This window comes from Apis laboriosa, unplaced genomic scaffold (genome assembly GCF_014066325.1).
Source record: "Apis laboriosa isolate Shangri-la unplaced genomic scaffold, ASM1406632v1 scaffold13_cov153, whole genome shotgun sequence".
Lineage (NCBI taxonomy): Eukaryota > Metazoa > Arthropoda > Insecta > Hymenoptera > Apidae > Apis > Apis laboriosa.
Genome location: NW_025221370.1, coordinates 4,073,202 through 4,093,585, shown reverse-complemented (window position 1 = coordinate 4,093,585; position 20,384 = coordinate 4,073,202). Strand labels below are relative to the sequence as shown.

General features: G+C 38.8%; 1 protein-coding gene across 8 annotated transcripts in view; it reads right to left on the bottom strand.

The window, feature by feature from the left end:
* The window catches only part of LOC122720926, a 271,751-nt gene that overhangs the window by 49,035 nt on the left and 202,332 nt on the right, over positions 1-20,384 (bottom strand). The gene's annotated exons all lie outside the window — the stretch shown is intronic.

Genomic DNA, 20,384 nt, shown 5'->3' with positions numbered 1-20,384 from the left:
ACAAATTGTTCATCAAAATCAATTTATAAATCTACATTACTTTGCTCGAGCTTTTCGAAGAATTTATGATGGATAAAACAAATCCCCCATCAAGTGTACTAATTTTACATTTACAAAAATTCTATAGATTTTTATCACACAGGTAATCTTCATATACAAAATTCCACATAACAAAATCCATTCCAAAATTACTTTCCATTTAGTTCAAAATATTCCTCCAAGATATCTAAACTCGTCCAAGCATAAATCGCCGTTTAAGTTATACAACGCTCATCGTTCCAAGCGCACAAAGGATCCAACACAGGATGCAACACGGAGGAACGAGACAAAGGGGGTCAAAGTGCAAAGTTATGTAGCGATCAGCTGCGCCACCGTAAACCACAATGCGCGCCGTTTCCATCCCTTAATGTGGCCCGGTCATTAGTCATTACTTAGGCCCCGTGGTGTTCGAGTGATTAGAATGGGTTAGTGGGATACGATTTACCGTCCCGCGGGAATTTTCGGCCTCTTGCCTCTGGCTACCAAGGGGTGTGGTGTCTTCGAACACGCGTTGTTATGGAATGCTCATTGTCGTGGAAAAATTGGCACACGATACGTGCACTCAGTAGTTTCGATTCGAAGGGTGGATTCTCGTTCTCTCGGAACAGAGGTAACCTTTTATTGCGATTTATGCGCACGATTGTTTTAGTATTGAAAGAAAGTTAAAGGATCGATCGAATTGTTTTCCAAAGTATCAAAGTATCTCCTTCTTTCTTGATAAAATTCGAAACTTCACTAAATCAAGTTATTATCGAAGTATCTATTTGATCCATTTCTTATGAATTTTTTTAACGAAAAGAATAGAATAATCGCAATACAATTCCGAAATAACGAGCAAACCCGCGATTAAAGTGGAATAGCCAGAACAGAGAAAGTCTAACTCCCCCCTTTCGAGAGTAACGACACCCCATATTTTAAGGAACAAAGCGGTCAAAATTGTACCCTGTAGCGTCAGGTATAATCGACGCTCCTCTACTCGTAAATCAGCTCGCGATATTGGCCGCAGAGGGATCGATCGAATTCTCGGCACAGACCCCTTTGACCATCGAATTAATTGGTTCCTATGATTTACTGAATTTTCGCGGGGGAGGGGAGGGGAGGGACGATCATCTAAATCGAGATCGCTCGTTCGAGGTACGATCGAAACGCGCGCGTCGATCTTAAACAACCGTCGGTCCTTTGATCAACCCGCGCTGATAATGGTCATCGGTGCACCGTTTCCCACCCCGTGGTGACAATTTTCGATTGGTACGCGATTAATCGAGACGTAATCACTTGGTGACTCGATGCGTAAGATTGCGTTGTGTAATCGTACGCGAGCGAGATTAACCAATTTGTACTTAAACCGGATATTTGATGGATAATCACCTATGAACAATGTAACGATGATGGTAGAATGGTTAAAAACACTCGATTATTTTATTTTGATTAAGAAAAAAAAAAAGGATTAAATTACTTTGCAGTATTTTGTTCGAATTGTGAGGAATTCTATAAATTTCGATTGCATTTTGACGATGATGCGAAAAATGCGATCGAGTTGTTATTTTTGAAAGGGAAAGGATTGTTTTTAAATAAAGAAAGATTGAGAAGCACTGCGATGGGAACGAAAGGAAAGCATCACCCTTCCAATAAGGGTGGTTCATCAACGGATGTCTCTCGATGCTCAAACAACAAACGGGAGACAGGGCTGCAATTAATGACCGATGACGACAATTGTCGCGGCGTATTGTGCAACAGCGCGAGCATGAGTTTCACTCGATTATCGAATAGAACGCGTATATACCATTCGAACTCGGTGTACTCGAAATCCATTAAAGGGGTTTCGCGCCCTTCCTCGGCCTCAACCCTTCGATGACCCTTCCGCGGAAACCCACCGTTTCCGCTTTTCAACCCTTGCCGGAATCGCCGTGTTTTCCCTTTTTCGAGAATAACAAATTTCAAGAACGGGAAGCGGGGCAATATATTTCATCTCCCTGACTGGAAATTGAAGATTACGAGATGGGGAAGAAGAAGAAGGGTGGTGGCGAGGTGAGAGAATTTGAATATTTTCATTGATTTCATCGTGCGTATTGTGGGTAAAATATTAAAAAAATTTTCGAAGCTGTTGAAGGAAACAGCGTGAAATCTTTATCGCGCGCTCGAAGAGGTGAAGAAAAATTTCATTTTCACTTTCTCTTTCCGAGGGAAAAAAGCAATCTCCATACGAAAAAGCTCGCCGCGGAATTTTTTACACCGTCTCGGTGTAAAGTGACGAGGCGCGACAAACGAAAAGTAAGGTTCGCGCAACGATAACGATCGTCCCGTACTTAAATACGCGTGAATTTCCACGATTCTCTTTCTCTCTTTCCTCCCTTCTACCCTGGCAATCCTTGGAAGCGGTTTTTACGACGTTTTTACTGTCCTCGGGAACCCTCGTCACCGTGGGGTGAGGGTGAGACGATACCTGCGGGGTGAACACGGCAAGAGTACATTTTAAAATTATCAACCACGGCCAAGAGGATTCTCATCCTCCTCGCCAAGTATTTCCTGCGAACGATTAAAAACCTTAACGTTTATGACGTTGCTGCGTTTAAGAGCATCATACGGGGATGAGACACGGCAAACAGCGGGGATATCAAAGGATCCTATATCCTTAAGAAATGAAAAAAACTTGATTTTACATTCGGTAGAAATGTCGCTTTGATTAAGCGGATGGAAGAAGGATATTTATTTATGTATAAATGACGTGGAAATATTTATTAACGTGTAAGTATCGGATGTAAAGGAAAAGTTTTTATCAAGAGATATTTCTAATAAAATGGAAAAAATGAAATAGTGTAAGTGCCGAGTATTCTTAATATCGAAAAATCTACTTAATAATAAGTACCATTGTATGATTGAATTTATATTTTGACCAAAAATATACCATATATATTTTAATCCTATGCATCTCGATATTTTTATTATTACATAAAATATCAAATTAATAATGAGAATCACCGTATCTTTTCCAATAAGCGCAAAATTTCATAAATAGACATACCATCCCCACTTCCAACCTCTTAAGTAACTCCCTTAAGCCACGGCACACTAATCGATACTCGGCAGCTGGGCAATAATCGATAAGAAAAAAAAAAATTACGAAAGAAGAAACACGATATAGCTGATAAATATCAATTTTATCCTGTATAATAAAATTTAAATTGTGCTGTAACACGCAAAATTTCACGCAAAATAAACACACCATCTTCGTTTCAATCCCTTAAAGCCACAATGCTCGTAATCGAATGAACGATTGATAAGAAAAAATTGTTAAAAAAAGAAATACAATCTTTTTCAACCAGATACCAGACGTTTCTCTCTCTTTCTCTCTTTTTTTTCCCCCGATTGTTTTTCATCGTATTAATGATCGATATAGGAACGAGACACGATTCGACGTCGTCGTCCTGACGATATCGTACCTTTAGACTGCGACGTCGAGGCGCCATGAAATCCGGAGGGTAGCGTGTCCCTTCTCTGTTCTCTCCTTTCGATTCCTCCCTTTCTCGATCACTCTCTCTCTCTTCCTCTCTTTCTTCCAGACCCTTTCTTCCACGCCGCCATCCTTCATCCTCGACGCCTTTGAATTTACTTCTGTCGCCCCAAGGACTGCCTCTCTATTGATATATCGTTCTTTCGATCGACGTTGCTAAGTAGGTGGATCGTTGGTCGAATCGTTATTTCCACTTCGATAAATTTTCTATCACTTGTACGATACATGGATAATTTACCTCGTGAATAAATAATTCTTTCGATAATAATTATTTTTATTCGATTCCTTTTCTTATTCTCTCCTTTCCCCTCCAATCTATTCTGTCTATATTGAGGATGAAATAGATATAGCTTTAGAAATTGTACAATTTAAAAAAAAAAAAAAGAGAATTATTCGCAAAATTAGAAATTACGGAAATAAATCGTAAATCTGAATGATAAATAAGATAAAATAATCGAAGCATCGATGATACAGCGGATAAGAAATTCAACGAGTCTTTCTCGAAAAAGTACCACCACTACTGGGTATATATAATAGAATAAAACACGAGGCCGGAAACGAGAAAGTATCGAGAAGGCAGACACGGTAATTCATAATTCCGGACATACGTGTACACACACGGGACGAGAGAGGAAAAAAATTTGCAAAGGAAATTACCTCGTGCTGCCTCTCGAAACTGCACACATATCCCCTCCCCCTCTTTTTCGTGGCGCATGCTAATCCAGTTGCATTACGAAACGGAAGAAGTAAAAAATGAAATGGAAGGAAGAGCGAAAGAGGAAGAAATTAAAAAGGGAAAGAGATATTTGTAGCAGAGTGAAGTTATACCAATATAATAAAGATGCGGCAAACATCTGATGATGATTATTTATGCAGATTTGCATCATGCGTCCCCTCAACATCGATTCATTGAAGATCCCACCCTTACGATCCTGGACGCTGAGATAACAAAGAACCGGGCTACCCTTTGCGCGTACACCCTGTAATCCTTTCAAAACAGATCCGCGTGTTGCTGATGGAAATTATACGTGGCTCGCCGTGGCTACTCGAAATTTGAATTTCAACGTGGGAACATCGTTGCTCTGTTACTCTATTTGTGCTAGACAAGTCGCCACCAAGAACATAGTCGTCAATTTTTTCTAGAAATTTGATACCATGTCGTCCATGAATTTTTTAACAGGGAGTCGAATTCGTGGATGAAGTTTTAATGATATTTTGGATTTTTGATTCAACGGAAAATTAAAATATTCTTTTCCAATTTTATCTTTAGATTTAGATCGCTTCGCTTCTCAAATTGATTTAAATACAGATAAAATAATCATGAATTCCAAATTAAATCTTTCTCAAGGTGAAATATATTCAACTCCGCAAGTTATCCTCGAAATTTCGTTAATTATTATTTACCTGTCTGGAGATAGAAGTAATTATACCACGAGACATTCTCCTTACATTTTGGATAATTATTCCATGCATATTTTAACAATTCGGCGTCAAAATCCCTTTGAATCCGTATACTTATTGTATTGCAAATATACACAATTCACAACGCAATTAAAGCTGGAATAATCTCGAATACCAAAAATGAAAATTCTATTTCTTACACGTCTTACGTTATTTACCCTTCATTCTCCCTTTTGTATTCTCTCTCTCTCTCTCTTTCTCTTTCACATGCCATTTTCCTTCGCTTTCTATCGTGGCTTTATCAACCGTCAAGGTAATTTGTTACCTTCCATCCCTCCTGGTCTCGTTCACCCTTTCTTCCTTCTGCCGCCAACCCCCCGTCGATCTTTGGCCGCGCGTGAATACGGAATCGAGGGGCGAATAATAACCGAAAAAAAAAAAAAAATGAATGCAAACAGGACGCGTGGCTCTGTAAAGTTTACGACGTGTTGCACGAATGATGATTCACATTGCGTTGGATTTTGAAATATTTACAGGGATGAATTATTTTGCCTGGGAGAATTACGCGAGCTCTCTGAAAAATGATTCGATTCACTTTTTGGGGGAAGATTGTAAATGCTGTTTGCTAATTGTCAGTGTCGTTTTCGAAGGGTATGCTCAATATTTCGTAAATTTTATGATGCAAATACTGGACGAATTCATTTTTTAATCCTCTGAAACAGTGAGGAATGAAACGAATTTCGATTAAAAATCTTGTTGTTCGTAATAGAAAGAGATTGATTCGAATCGAGAATATTATGGAATAAATATTAAATTTATGTAACTTTCATTGTGTATCGAGTTTCTCTGAAGAGATCTTCAAAAGTTAAATTTTTCTATTAGAGATTTCAAACGTTTCGTTTCGATGAGAAGAGAGCTTCAGTAAGATTTCCATTCTTCTGTGAACTTTTTTGATCCATCATCCACAAAACTTCCATCTTCTCTTATGTAAAACAGATTTACTTTCCATAGATTCGATTTATTATCCATTTGCTTTCGTCGAACTCGCATAATTCGAACGGTTACAGATTTGTCAGAATATCACGTCAGAACCACGTCAGACGTCGTCGAGTGTATTAATCTTCCTGCTCGAAAAATCTGTGAACTCGTAGAAAATCTATATCTCTCTTTTTCTCTCTCTCTCTCTCCTTGAATCTCGTTTTATTTTTTCGTTGTTCTCTCATTTTTCACGGACCGAGCCAGAGACTGGCTCTATACGCGTGTAATGGTAAGGTAATCAATAAGGCTCTCCTGTCTCACATAAATATCTGAGGGATTAACATATATCGACCTGTTCGAGACCAGTTTAAAATTCAAAATCCTGCAGAATAGTCCTTGCTCGTGGAAATCTTTTTTCCCCTTTGGCGAATTAATGTTTCCAAAAGAGGGCGAGAAATATTTCTGTGTACAGTTATTTTCTACCAAAAAAGTTATCTTTGTTATGCAAATAAGTAAGTCGAGAATAGATTAACATGTAAATAAAATTGTCAATTGGATACCACTTTCATTTACGAGATAAAAAAATTCTAATTTGAAACGTCCGTTCCAACAACGACCAAGGGACGAATCAAATTATTTTCCAAATAATTGTCCTACACGCCTCATATCTACACACATATCCCAAGGGCGCAAGAAAAGGTCTCGTAGAATCGAGCAAAATGTTAATCCCACCACCAGAAGTAATCAAGTGTCGCCTCTAAACCATCGAGCCATTCTAATTAACCCATAACCACCCCCAAAAGAATCTTTCCGCCTTCTCTTTCACTTTCACTTTTCCATCACTCGTCCAATCTTCGATCTTCCCTCCATCCTCGAGTTTGGACCAGAAAACTCCCTTTTCTTTTTTCCCCACTTTTCCAAAAAAAAATTCAAACGAAGACCTCGACGATCTCTGAAGGATCCTTCGCGATCTCTGTTCGACGAGTCGAGAGAAAATCGAGAGGAAGACGTTTGACCGGGAAGGCGTGGTGACGCGCGCGCCTCTTCGAGGCCGCAGAAATATTCGAGCGCGATAAAAACAGAGGCAATTTGCCAAAACGTCGGGTTGATGGGTGTTCGCGTTGCAGACACGAGGGTAACGACGCGCGGGAGGCTCGAGAGGCGGCCTCGACAGACGGGAAACTCGGCAAGAACTTAAGAAGGGTGGAAAAGGGGTGGATAGGCGGGAAGAGACAGAAAGGTAGGGTCTGGGAGGAGGAGGAGGCCAGGAGGATATCTTCTTGCAAAGTGGGATGTAAATTGCTCGCACGTACATTAGTCATCATCACTCGCAGCAACCCTCTCACCTCAAACTTTGTTGCCTACGAGTGCCTCTTCCTTTTCCTTATTTTTCCCTTTCCTTTCCTTACGCGTGTGTAAGTACATTATAGTCATTGTTATAAAGTAGTTGCTTTTTTTTTGTTCCTAAATTTTCGAAATTGTAGGATACGGTGGAAATTAATTTTTTTTTTTTTTGATCGTTAATCGGTATACGTAATAATAATACTCTATGACGCATGTAGTTTTTATCGTTTATTATTAATTTAATAATGCTACTGCAATTATTTTTTTATTATTGCCACCGCAATTGTTATTATCATTATTGTTACTCTTTCATTGCTTTTATAATTGCTGTTGTTATTATTCCATTATTGTCGTTATTACTTCGATTATTATTATTGTCACCGCTTCTTTCATTATAATTGCTATTTTTATAGTCGTATGACGTAAAACTTTATTTAATAACACACACACGCGAACATTCTTGTCAATGAATTACCTCCTTGCCTTAAAATTTAATTTAGCGATGAAAAGAAGAGACAAATATTTAAAATTATCAATACTACTTTCACAAATTGCACAATAGACTAGGATTACGTTTCGTGGAGATGTCTTTAAAAGATACAGAATTAAAAATTATAAAATCCTGTTCACAAGTTGTCATCGTTCTCTTCCAAGAAATCTTCTCGCTTACATTTCTCTTCCCCTTGGATTATTTCCTGTCCACTCCTCCTCCTCCTCTTCGTAAATTCCAATTCTTCTTCTCCGCCTCTCTATCGGTCAAAGTAGTCGGACATCGACTTCCGGCTCTCTCTTATTTTCCCTCGTTTCCGTTTACCTTTCGTATCCATGGCCGAACGCCGAGTTTGTTCGACTTAACGTGAAATAAATTCGATCGAGAGGAAATTGTCCGCTAGCTTCATGCAGATGGAACTTCAAACAGACCACAACCTTTACGTTTGACTCGTTTGCAATCTTTCTAGATCGTTTAGGGGAATATATTTATATTAAATTTAAAAATAATCGACGATCGTTTCTTTTTTTAAAAAGAATTTTAAGGATATGATATCTATTTATATTCACACGTTGAAAACTTTTTTGTCCAGTTTCAGTGAAGAAACTTTTAAATAATTCGTCGAAGATTCTTAGGGAAAGCTAATTTTTTTTTCAGTACGTTTGAACAAGCTGCTTTCGTACAGGTGTACGCACAATGAAAATTCCTTTTATCCATCGCGCCACAGGCGGTTAGTCGGCAAAGTTAATTAATCGCCGATATTAATAATTTTCCGCAACGTCGAAGACCATCTCAATAACTTTCCCCGCTGCAAACAAAATGTTAATTAACCACCGCCTGGGAATTAAGCCGGGCCCGGTGCACTCGGCGAAAAATCTCTTCATTATAAGTTCGCCAAGATTTTAACAGCGGTCCGGCAGCCAGCTCGGATCTCGTTTGGGGATGAACTTCGTTCATTTTTTATTTTAAACCCTCATATTCGAAAGGGTTCCAACGAATGTTCTCGACGAATGGTCTCTTCCTTCGAGAGATTTCCCATTTCTCTCTTTGTTTAAAAGTAATCAGAAATGAAGATTGATCGAAATTCTTTTGTTACGCGTCTTCTTCTTTTCAATTATAAAGTTTGGAAAGGTTGGATCTTCAGAATTTATTACGATATTATGTAAATTACGAGTTATTATATCGATATTTGTTGAAATATAATTTCTCTAAAGGGATATCAAAATAATAATTAGTTTCCGGATTAATACAAAAGTTTTAATCCCAGAGAAGACAAACGACAAATCGAAGCGAGCTTACCAGCTCAGCAACGAGAGTTCACCGCATCACCTCATAAAACATTCCCGAGTTTTAAGCCGAAGCTTCGTTCTAATTAAGCCAGACATTTGTTTATTTTCCCACAGAACTTCATACGCTCCCCCCACCGCCAGTATTCAAATAAAACCCTTCCCCTTCAATCCGCATCTCGCCCACTCTCGATTCGTTGAAATCGTTGCTGTTCGTTAAAAACAAAACGATATTCCATCGATTCAAATATTTAAACCGCGTGCACCCATCTTCTCTTTTTTTTTTTCACACTTCTGATAAAAATAAAAAACAAAAGAATACGAGAGAGAAAAATAAACTCCGAAGTGAAACCTCGTCGAGAATCACGTTCGCCTAACGATCACTAACGGTCCAAAGATAAAAAAAAAAGCTCGGAAAAAATACTCGTAGGTATAACGACCGACGTTATTACGCTTAAAAAATTGGTTAATTAATACCGCGTGCACGATAATCAACGAGCCAACACACGAGATACACTCTCGAGCGGCTAGTTAATAATGCGGAGACCACGTGGTCTCGCATATCATTGAGGAAACGATTTTTCCAGGAACGTGGATGAATCTCGTCGAATTTTTTTTTTTTTTTTTCTTTTTTACGGCGCATACAAGGTTTATTCTCGCGTTCGAGAGATAATCTACGATCCAATGACCACGTTTCTCGATATCGATGATTTATTGTCACGCATTGAAACCACGTTCGCGTTTTCCGCGTTTGAATTATTGCTGGCCGCCATTGAAATCGAGATTCTCTTATCCTTTATCCTCGAAATCGAGGATATGATACTAAATCGTATTTTTTTTTTTTTTTTTTTACGATTTATTATCTATTCATTATTTCGTCAACGGATAGTTTTTACACATTATACAATGTTCGCGTTTATCTCGCGGTGGATTTTCCACGATGGATTCACACTCGCTTTCTTCTTTCTAATTGTACGGGGGAAAGTACAAAGCGAGGTGACGAGGGTGAAAGTTTTTTTTTTTTGAAAGCAAAGCGACGTGAAATTTTAATCCAGCCCCCGGTGAACTTAAGCCATCGACCCTCGTTTCCAGCCAGCCAAGTTGCAAAACGGCAAACAAAGAATATTAGCGCGATTATCGAGAAGCTCCGTGGTTTTCGCGACATCGTTATTTCGTTTTTCTTTTTCTCAGCCTCGAGGAGATTCTTCGAGAACCTTTCGATTTAGTTCACAGCAATGTTTCTCGACTCTTTTTCTCCCCCTCCTTTATGGTAGACAAATAATTTGCGAGCCATTTTTCGTGCCATAATCACAAAGATACATTTCTCAATGAGATTTAATAGATATATATATTTTTCTTTAGTCGACCTTTCATGATAAATCGTACGCTCGTACATTTGAAAGAAATATCACCAAAAATTATTTTGTCCCATCTTCAAAGAAATGAAAAAGAGAACGATGGCCAACGATTCAAATCGAGATTAACGAAACAATGTCCAATACCTTTTCTTACTACGAATTCTCGCCATTTGTTGCAGAATCGATTAATCAAGGACGATTTATTAATCTCTCCTCCCTTGGCCTCGGAAAGATTTTCGAATCACGTGCATAACAGGGAAGGAAGAAGAGGCTGGAGACTTTAACCCATTGGAGGATAGTGATTAATCGATTAAACGGCTGCAACGTTTTCTTCGACGATTTACTGCCACTTACGGTAAATTGATCGATCCCTCTTGATGAACGATGATTAATGACGTTAACGAAACCTCGTCTTCTTCTTCTTTCACCTCCTCCCTCTCTTTCTTCGCGGAATAATATTTAATAACGCATTCCTTGTCGTCGGCCCTCCCCCATCAATCAGCCCTAATATTTTACGCGCGAAAATTGACTCCGGAATCGTCTTAATTGGCGGACGGGGAAAGGGGTACACGTTGCCCCGTTCAACAATGATAAATTGCGTCTGCTACGAGGCTAGTTCCCTACGATGAATCCCGCGCACCTGACGTGCAACCGACTCCTCTCACGGAGGAAATTGCGACGCGTCTCTCGTCTCGTCACGAGCTTTTAAATCATCCTTTGACGAGTGACGGGCCTCGATTTCTTTTCGGATTCCTCACTTATCTTCGAGATAAATAACGGACAATTCTCCTCGAGACGGTTGGAGAAACTCGAACCCTTTGTTGTGTCGCGTTACTCGAAGAAGTTCGAATACAGGTTCGAATTATAAATAGATTTTGGTGTTCCTTTGAACCAAGCTAACATCTTCGACGAAACTATTTTTTCCATTTCGGAGAAATAAACGTTTTATATTAAAAGTATATTCGCGTATATATATATATTGCGAAATGTCAAGGAGTTGAGACGAGTCTGTGCCGATTTATTACAATCATCGCGTATATACAACCTCATTTGTCACTATCCTTCGTAACAGATTAAAATCTAACACGTTTCTCCTTATATTAATAAATCAACTATATCCATTTTCTCAAATGTATATATACAAATTGTTATTTAATTAATTGCAACTTCAACATCGAATCGTAATTTCTCACGTAATTTACCAGTCTAAATTAACAATTTACGTTCGTATTAACCGCAAAGATTAAACCTTACTAAAAAAAATTCGCACCTCAACGAAACATCCACCATTGTTATTTAATTAATTGCAACTTCAACATCGAATCGTAATTTACTAGTCTAAATTAAGAATTTACGTACTACTACCGCGAAGATTAAATCTTACTTACTTAAAAAAAATTCGCACCTCAACGAAAAATTCACCATCTTCGTTAAAAAAAAAACGCATCGAATAGCGGCCTCTTCAAACTTTCCACGAGGATTCCCCCCCCGTATATCTCCATCGAAATCACTGTCACCGATTAACCCCCAAGGGGAGCGACGTTCGGGATAAAGATCACCAGGAGGATCCTCGTCACCGTGGAAACTTTCGAACAACCTCCTCCTCCCCCCATCCCCTCCGATTCTTGGTCATTGGTTCCAACGTTAATCGATAATCGTTAAAGGATCGGAAGGAGAGGCACGCGTTCGCGGTTTCCCGGAGGGAATGAATGACTGATGAGAGCAACCGTCTCTCCCTCTGCGCCTCTTACTCCCACCAATTCTCCAGATTCACTTTCCGCGTGAGATAAATTGCGGCCGCATGCGAATATCAACGATACGTCAACGACGAGTGACGGCGACTCGTTACGCACGCGTGGAAGAAACGTTTCCCCGTCGTTCCATTGTCGTCGACTAACGATGAGAGATCGGCGATCAAACGTGGCGGAGAGAAGAGGTTGTAAGAGGTTGTCTCCTCTTTTACAATTGGAATTGGACCCGATTAGGAGAAGATGAAGACGACATTGCGTTGGGACGAAATAAGGCGAGAGAAGGATCAGAATCGTTATCGAGATCTTAATTATTAGAATACATTTGGTTGACGAATACGAACGAGAGGAGAGATCGAAGAAAATTTGGATAGAAAACTTGGCCGAAGAGAAAAGAGAATTCCACGAAGGAGCACAAATTCGAAGGAAACAAATTCAATGGAATTAACAGGTATATCGAAAGTGGAATTAATTCGAAACGCGTACGCGTGATCAATGAGGAGGGAGGGGAGTTCGGGCTCATCGGTCAAACACGAGACGTTATATTCACGGGATCGAAATAGGAACGAAGGAACGTGGCCATACATCATCGAAGAAATGAATTCATCTTCGTTTAACGAGGGACCAGGTCCCGGTGGAGTTAAGGAGGATACGCGCGAGACGAGGCGCGACCGGCGGAGAAGGGAAGTCGTAACTTTAATGCGCAGGACGACAGGATAATCATTATTACATAGCGGCTGCGGGGGCGTAAACCGGATGTTCCTACTCGTGCTCCACGGTTCCGCCTCGCTTCCACCGATTCTCTATTCCCCGGCTGAATTTTATCGCTTCGTGTACGCGCATCGAGATTTTTATTTCTACTTATGGTCCAACCAGTCGTTTCGTTTGAATAATAGTAACAACACGCGTCTCCCCTTTAAATGTGAAATCATTGTGGAATTATGCGAAGTTGGTTTGGAATTGGTTTGATTATTGCATTTTGTGTAACGAATTTTCGATTCGAGGTCGTTTCGTTCGAATAATGGGCGTGTTTCGCGGAATTTTATGCTAAGGATGAAGTTGATCGGAATCTTGGATAATATTTTGGATGATTCGAATATTTTCTTTTTTTTCCTCTTCTGAAAATTTCCTCTTCGAAAAATTTCCGAGTAATTTTATATTTTTAAAGGTAATAAAATTTCGAATTTAATCCCATCCGTGGCAAGAGTTTAAATTTAAAAAGGTAAATATTTCACGTTTACTTAAGAATAATTGCATTTTTATCAGTATCCAATATAAATTCCGATCGCCGATCCCTCGATTCTCAACTATTCCATTATCCTAACAATTTTTCGCTCGAAGAAAAACTTCGATTATTTGTCTACGGGTATACGCAACCAAGACTTCATTAAAATTAAAAAAAAAAAAAAAAAAAAAAATACTAGTAATAACCTCTTGAAAATTTTACCAATCATCCGTCTCTCTCCTATTTACTTTTAATACATTTTACTTTCCGGAACCGGAAACTCAGAGTTATCGAGTAAACAAATTCACCGATTCTGAAAGCAAACAGGGACGAACGACTCAACGAACGAAAAATAGCAGAATGTGTCTGCGTCTCAAACCGCGCCACCATCTATGATCGTGTACTCCATAAACGTAGCAATGAACAATCTGGAACGGTAATTGACCTAGGCCAACTCTCATTTAGGGAGACAATTTCGACGGTGGACGATAAACGATGGCTCGGTAGCAAGGGCCGCCGCCAGGTTCTCATTGCACGAAGACCTACCGTATAATCGTGTGCGTGTGTACGTGTTTAAATACACGTATGCGTGTATGTGGCGCCGTCGCGACGGACTTGGTTTTCCACTTGGAAAAGCCCAGAAGCTGTGTGGCACGTACAAGCAACGAGGACAATAGAGCGACAGGTTCTTTAACCTTTAAGCAGAGGAACCTTTATTGGAGGCAAATTGCGAGCTCGAACGAAAGTTATCGATCACGGGCAGTAGAACGAGCTGCGCCAACCTACCCACCGATTTTACGTTCAATAAAGATTAGCGGAGAGCCGGGCTGCTTTCACGATGAAATTCAGATACGAAAGCGAATGAAACGATAGGGGGTAAGTAAATTTTCTCTTCCGATCGTGCGCTAAACTTGTGAATATTTAAATACGAAGTAAGTATTTAAAATACTCGATTAAGTTAAAGTTATTCGACCTAAAAACAAGAACGTTAAATTAGAAAAAAGAAAATATAGAAAAAAATCCTATTACTCCCTGTTCTCTCGATCCTTTATTCTTCTCGAACACGTTCAACGTCTCCCTCTCCCCGACGTAGCATAGATCTATGGCAATCGGTTAAACGGGATGAGAGGAAAGTACGTGATCTATTCGACGATCCCGCCGATCTTCGACGTATTCCATTAGCAGAGGATTTCTATTCGAAGAAGAGTCGACACGTGCACACTCTTGCCACCCGGCTCATAAAGATCGTAAGCGGTTAGTGCGCGCGGATCCAAGGCCGGGACGGCGTAAATCACCCCGATAGGGAACCGTGTCGCTGCGATTCCGACCAGAAACGAGGAAAACCGGACGACAAAACGGCAGTTCACGCCGGCTCCTAGCCATTCAATTAAGTTTATCTCTGCCCCTTTTCGAAACCGCCGCCGCGCCACGTCCACATATATCAGCCCCCCGGCTCGAATCTTGCAACCTGCCCACGTAGACACCCCTTCAAACGTAGTACGTAGTTCTCTGTACACAGTCGAGGACGCGTGTACGCAGCTGCACGGAAAAATCTAATCTCGGTTGGTTTACAATCGATCGTGGCAGAGGAGGGTGAAGAAATCTTGCGATGGAGATTCCTGCCAATATATCGAAATGTTAATTAACGAGTTTAACTATTGTTGCATTTTTTTTTTTTTTTTTTTTAAGTCGTCTAGAAAGAACGTCATTCAAATATATAGTTTATATAACTTGTTTCTATTCTATTTAATGCATATTTGTAATTTCTTGAAAAAGTTTTCGTTGAAATAAGTATGTCGTTTATCTTTTTGCAAAAATTTGTAATTTTTAAATTCAATGAACAGCAATATGAACAGCAGATATATCCGGAAGAATGACGATTGTATTTGATATTCTGATGGAACAATGAGAAATTTTTGCTAATAGAAATAGAAACGAGTAATTGAGACATTAAAATTACATTTACATTTTATTAAATAACAGGAATTTGTGTAATTAAATTTATAAATAAATTATATCGTAATCTGTAAACCATTTTACTTACATTATAATCATGGAATAACTATATATATTCTTGCAATATTTTTATTTAAAAATATTATTTAATTCTTTTAAAGTTCTTCAAAGTTTTCAAATATATAAATATTTTATTACATTTATCATAGACTTCCTCTTGAAGTACAACAATTAAAAGATTTTATGCATTTAACATATGTTTCGTCTAACAAGATTGGTGAAATAAAAAAAAAAAAAATAAGAAAGGAATCTTTTTTTAAAAACCACATTCGACCACTTTCCCTCTCGCATTTACAATCCTGGTAGCATGTTTCGGTGCAAATGGTTACGTATCTTATCTATCCCCTATACCTTCCAGTTCCTTCCTTTCCATTTCGCCGGTCCATTTCACCGTTCGTAAGTTCATTTTTCCGTGATATCGGCCAGAACTCGTGCGTGAAACGGCCATTCGGATCCACTCGAATTTCAAGCTTGTCCATAAACTCGGTTTAAAGCACGGAAAACAACAGAGCCAGCCTTTTCGGATAAGGGAAATTTGTTTCCCAACCCGGTGTGACCCAATTTTCACGGATATCTACGATCTCAAAGGAAACTTTCTTTCTTTCTTTATTTTTTTTTTTTTTTTCTTTTCATTCGACGATAACGATCGAGAATAGGCAATCGTGCAAATTTAACTTTTATCTCGATTCGCCTTCAAGGTTTATTGGTTACATTTTTTTTTTACATTCTGCTTTAGAAAAATATATTTAGCAAATTCGTTTAGTTATATTCGTTTTATTTCTTTATTTTATGTTACAATTGTTCTTCATAACTTCAATATAAAAAAAGAAATAAATAAACGAATTTCATCGAAACTTCACCGTCAATCCCAATTAAAAAAGTTTAGCTTCAACAACTTTTTCGACTCTCCCTCCAACCAAAAGAAATATCAATTCCTACGTTCCTGAAAGTTCAAAAATCTTTCATCCAACTTCTACACAAATCGACAAGAGGGAAAGAAAAAGAATATGATTGGTTTCTCGAACAGAGGAAAGAAAACCGAAGAATCCGTTCTTCCGACGAAAGTCTTGCGACCAAGTCTACCGTGAAGGCGATTCCGGCTCTTCTTAAAGCTCAACCCTCCTCCCTTACCTCTTCACTTTCCCTTCCCTTTTCGCCCAACCGACCCTCGCCGTTAGGTTAATGGAACGCATTGCCGCAAACGACGGGAAAGTTAAGGCCGTTTCCGATTGCAAATGGACCGAAGGCAAATCGCACCGGTGACGACGATTCGTCCAATTCGTGGGAGACGATCTCGAGACACGCAGGTACGCGCAGGAAAAAAGATATTCGAAAGATCTGGAACACGATCTGTTCCACTCGTTTATTCGATTCGCGATTATTTCGTGACGAATATTTTTTATATTTCGTCCCTGTGTGGAAATAATATGGAAATGGAATGTTCGAGGTGAAAGTCGGTTGTTCTTGGCGAAAGAAAGGGACAGTGGAAGGAGGGGAGGGATTGTCGAAGATTCAACCTGTTGCCAAGATGTGTAGGTGGAAATTGGAGAAATCGAGAGGGAAACGAGATCTGGAATTCGGTTACCCTTCTTCCTTCGAACGATCTTTTCAGGTATTTGTTCGATGTCTATTTAGGATTCTCTTAATTCTTTATTTCTTTTTATTATTATTATTATTATTATTATATTATATCAATGTATCGCTGATAATAATATTTATAGCGTTATTAAGATATATAGAAATTTGAATCTTATTGAGAAATAAATATTGTAATGGATTTTTGTTTCGATCTTGTGATTTTTAGATTTCAGGTCCATTCGTTTCATTTTAAGCTCGAAATAATTCAAACGAAGCCAATCTTCGATATCCGTTTCGTAGTTTCGTTTTCAATTAATCCGTTCCGCGCTTTCCTTCTCAAAGGGAGAATATTTCCCTCGTCTCTTAGAGAAGAGAAATATTCGAGTTTAGAAGTGACATTCCGAGAGCTCTTCCAACAGGAAACGGAAGAGAATTCAAAGGAGGAGGTGCAACGCGGTATTTATCTTCGAATAAAATATCGGAGCCAGAGGAAGCTCTCTCTAGGCGAGAAACAGAGACGAAGCCTTTCTTGTCGCCTTGGAATGAAACCCTCCTCGTTATTGCTTGTTTATTCCGTTGTTTCGCGCGCCATGAATGAGGGGAGGCGAAGAAATGCGTTTCCAACGTGCAAAATGTATTTCGCCTTCGTGAAATGGCACCAGATATCTTTTCGTTCCTCATTTTTCGAAACTAGATATATTTTCTTTTTTAATTACAGAAGAATTTATAGAAAACTTTATTCATTTTCAAACTCCACGATCGAGTTTATACGATTTTGTAAGCGAAGTAAAAATTGATATATTAATTTTAGTTTTATGGAAAATTAAAATACTTGGAAAAATGGGAACGAGAATTAATTGAATCGCGCAATGTCCGCTCCATTTCCGGGAGCAATTCTAAGAAAAGAGAAAGTTAACAAGAAAAACGAAATTTTCCACGGGAAACTGTGCAACGTAATTGGCAATATCGTTGCATTAGCATTTCGCTAAAAATTCAGACGGGGCAATGTCAACCGGGATTGTTCTCTCAAGGGCCTCCTAAGCTCTCTCACCTGTTCTCCCTTTCAATTCACTTTCACGGGTCGTTAGTTCGCGAAAAATGTTCGCTCTAGTCTTTCTTACACATTTTTCCTTTTTATAAAAATCTAACAATGGTAGACAATATATATATATATATATATATATATATATATATATATCATGTGAATGTTTTTCTATCATTTTGTACAGTGAAAAAGTTATTTGAAATTTTTCTAATCAATAATTTATCTTATCGTTGTATTGTACAAAATTAAACATTAATTTAATCGTGAAATTTACACTCTCAATTATTGCATTATTGCATTCATTTGCATTCACACAAATCAAATTCAATCAACAATTATCGATTAAGTATGCAACAATATGTGCCACCAACTATACCAATCATAATTGCTATTTCTATTCATGATCGTTATATTATTTCGATTAAACGATGTATAATATATTTTGGAATATTTTACATATTTTAAATATGAGAGGGTGTAAGTTTAATGAAGAGACGGAAGAATTATTATCGAATGACATTTCCATCGGATCTGACCCCTCGCAATCTCCACCCCTAAACAATTTTATCTCCTGTATTCGTTACAAATAATAGGCTATTTCCTCGACAACCACTTGGAACATGGTGCGCGTGTTGCTCGAGTGGCGTTGAAACGAGTTTCGGCAACCCTTTCCTCCGACTTATCGAACGGTGCGCGCCATGTGGCGCGAAACAACAACGTTTGAAAATTGTAGGACAACACGTCGAGAATCTGAACGATGAAACTTGACGAGAGAAGGAAGGGAAAGGTGGAAGAGAGGCGTAATAATCAACCTTTTGACAATGGAGAATTAAATAACGGAGAAAAAGGGAAAGAATGCCATTTCTTTTTTTGGAGGGAGGATTAAATATTCGAGAGAAAGTTTGAAACGTGAAATTATCTCGAAAAGCGATGCGAGGAAAGTTTGAAGGGATTTGGACATTGGGTGAAAATTGTCCTAAGAATTTTTCACGTTCCAACGCCACGAAGGCTGGGCAAAAATTCAAATAACTCCGATGTAATTTCCCTTCAAGTTGTGCGGGTAACTCTCTTCCCAACAGTTACCAGAGAACACCTTTTTAAACTTCTTCCTCTTTCTTATATTTACAAGAGCAGGATAAAAGACTCGGAGACGAATAGGCGGAAAGGATAATCGGAGAGATACGGAGAAAGAAAAGAAAAAAGAAATAAAATAAAATAAAATAAAATTCGACTGTGAAACTTGGTCCGGAAATGACTTCGTGAAATCTCATACTTTTGCTTTAACTTTTCTCTCTTTGAATTTTTATTCCCCCGTTACATTTACGATTTCTCTGGCTCCTCGAAAAACAATCCTTCCTTTAAAAACTTGATCGAATTTCCACACTTGAACGGCGACCAATGTTTTTGTTTTCTAGAGAAATCTTCGCAACGAATATTCTCATTTCTTCGATCAATCGTAAGAAAAGCAACCGACCTCCAAACTTCGAAAAATTTACACTTCGTTCGATCGATCGCCTGGGACAAAAAGTGGTGGAAAGCATCGATAGGAAATAAATAATTTTAACGCGTCTGGATCAGTCTCCAGCGTAGGAAAAATCGCGTACAATAAATCACGCTAGATTACTCTCGGTCGGTGTATTTCCGAATTTTTCCACTCGTTACCCCCGTTTGTTTTTGTCACGATGGTTTATATAGGGCCGTCGAAAGGGAGGAGGGGGAAGGGTTGGGGCACGTCAGAAACAGGGCGAACAAGATCCCGTCGTGCATCATTCCGCTTCAGACGGAGCAATTTCGACCACAATTTCGAATGTGAGGAACTCGGAGGACCGCGAACGGATTAAAAGGGAGTATAAAGGATTATCTGGGATCTAGTTGAGAATTTATGCGTCTTCGTAAGACGCTGCTTCTCCATAGCGTTTGCCCCGGAAATCGTAAAGGATTTCGCCAGGATCTTGGTTGCGAGTTCGCAATTTTCGTGTCGTCTCCTTTTCGGTTTAAAAGAGTTTCGAAAGTTTCGAGAGAGAACGAACACGACTATGACTTCGAATCCGGTTTGTGATATTTTGAATTTTAATTGTAACGTATCGATTTTTTTTTTTTTTTTTTTTTTGGTAGAGAAAGTGTCGTTGCAATAATTTATATAATTGTAATTTAACTTTTCGATTTAATTAGAGAAATCAAGGTTGTATATATATATATAATTGCATTAAAAATGAATTATCATCCGACTTTGTTACAAAAATTCTGTGATGTAGGAACCTAGAGGTGTATTGTGGTCGTAAATTATCGGGTACATTCGCGGTATCGCAGTTAGATTCTCGCGTATCGCGAAATAACTGGTCTCTCGGATAATCCGCGGAATGGC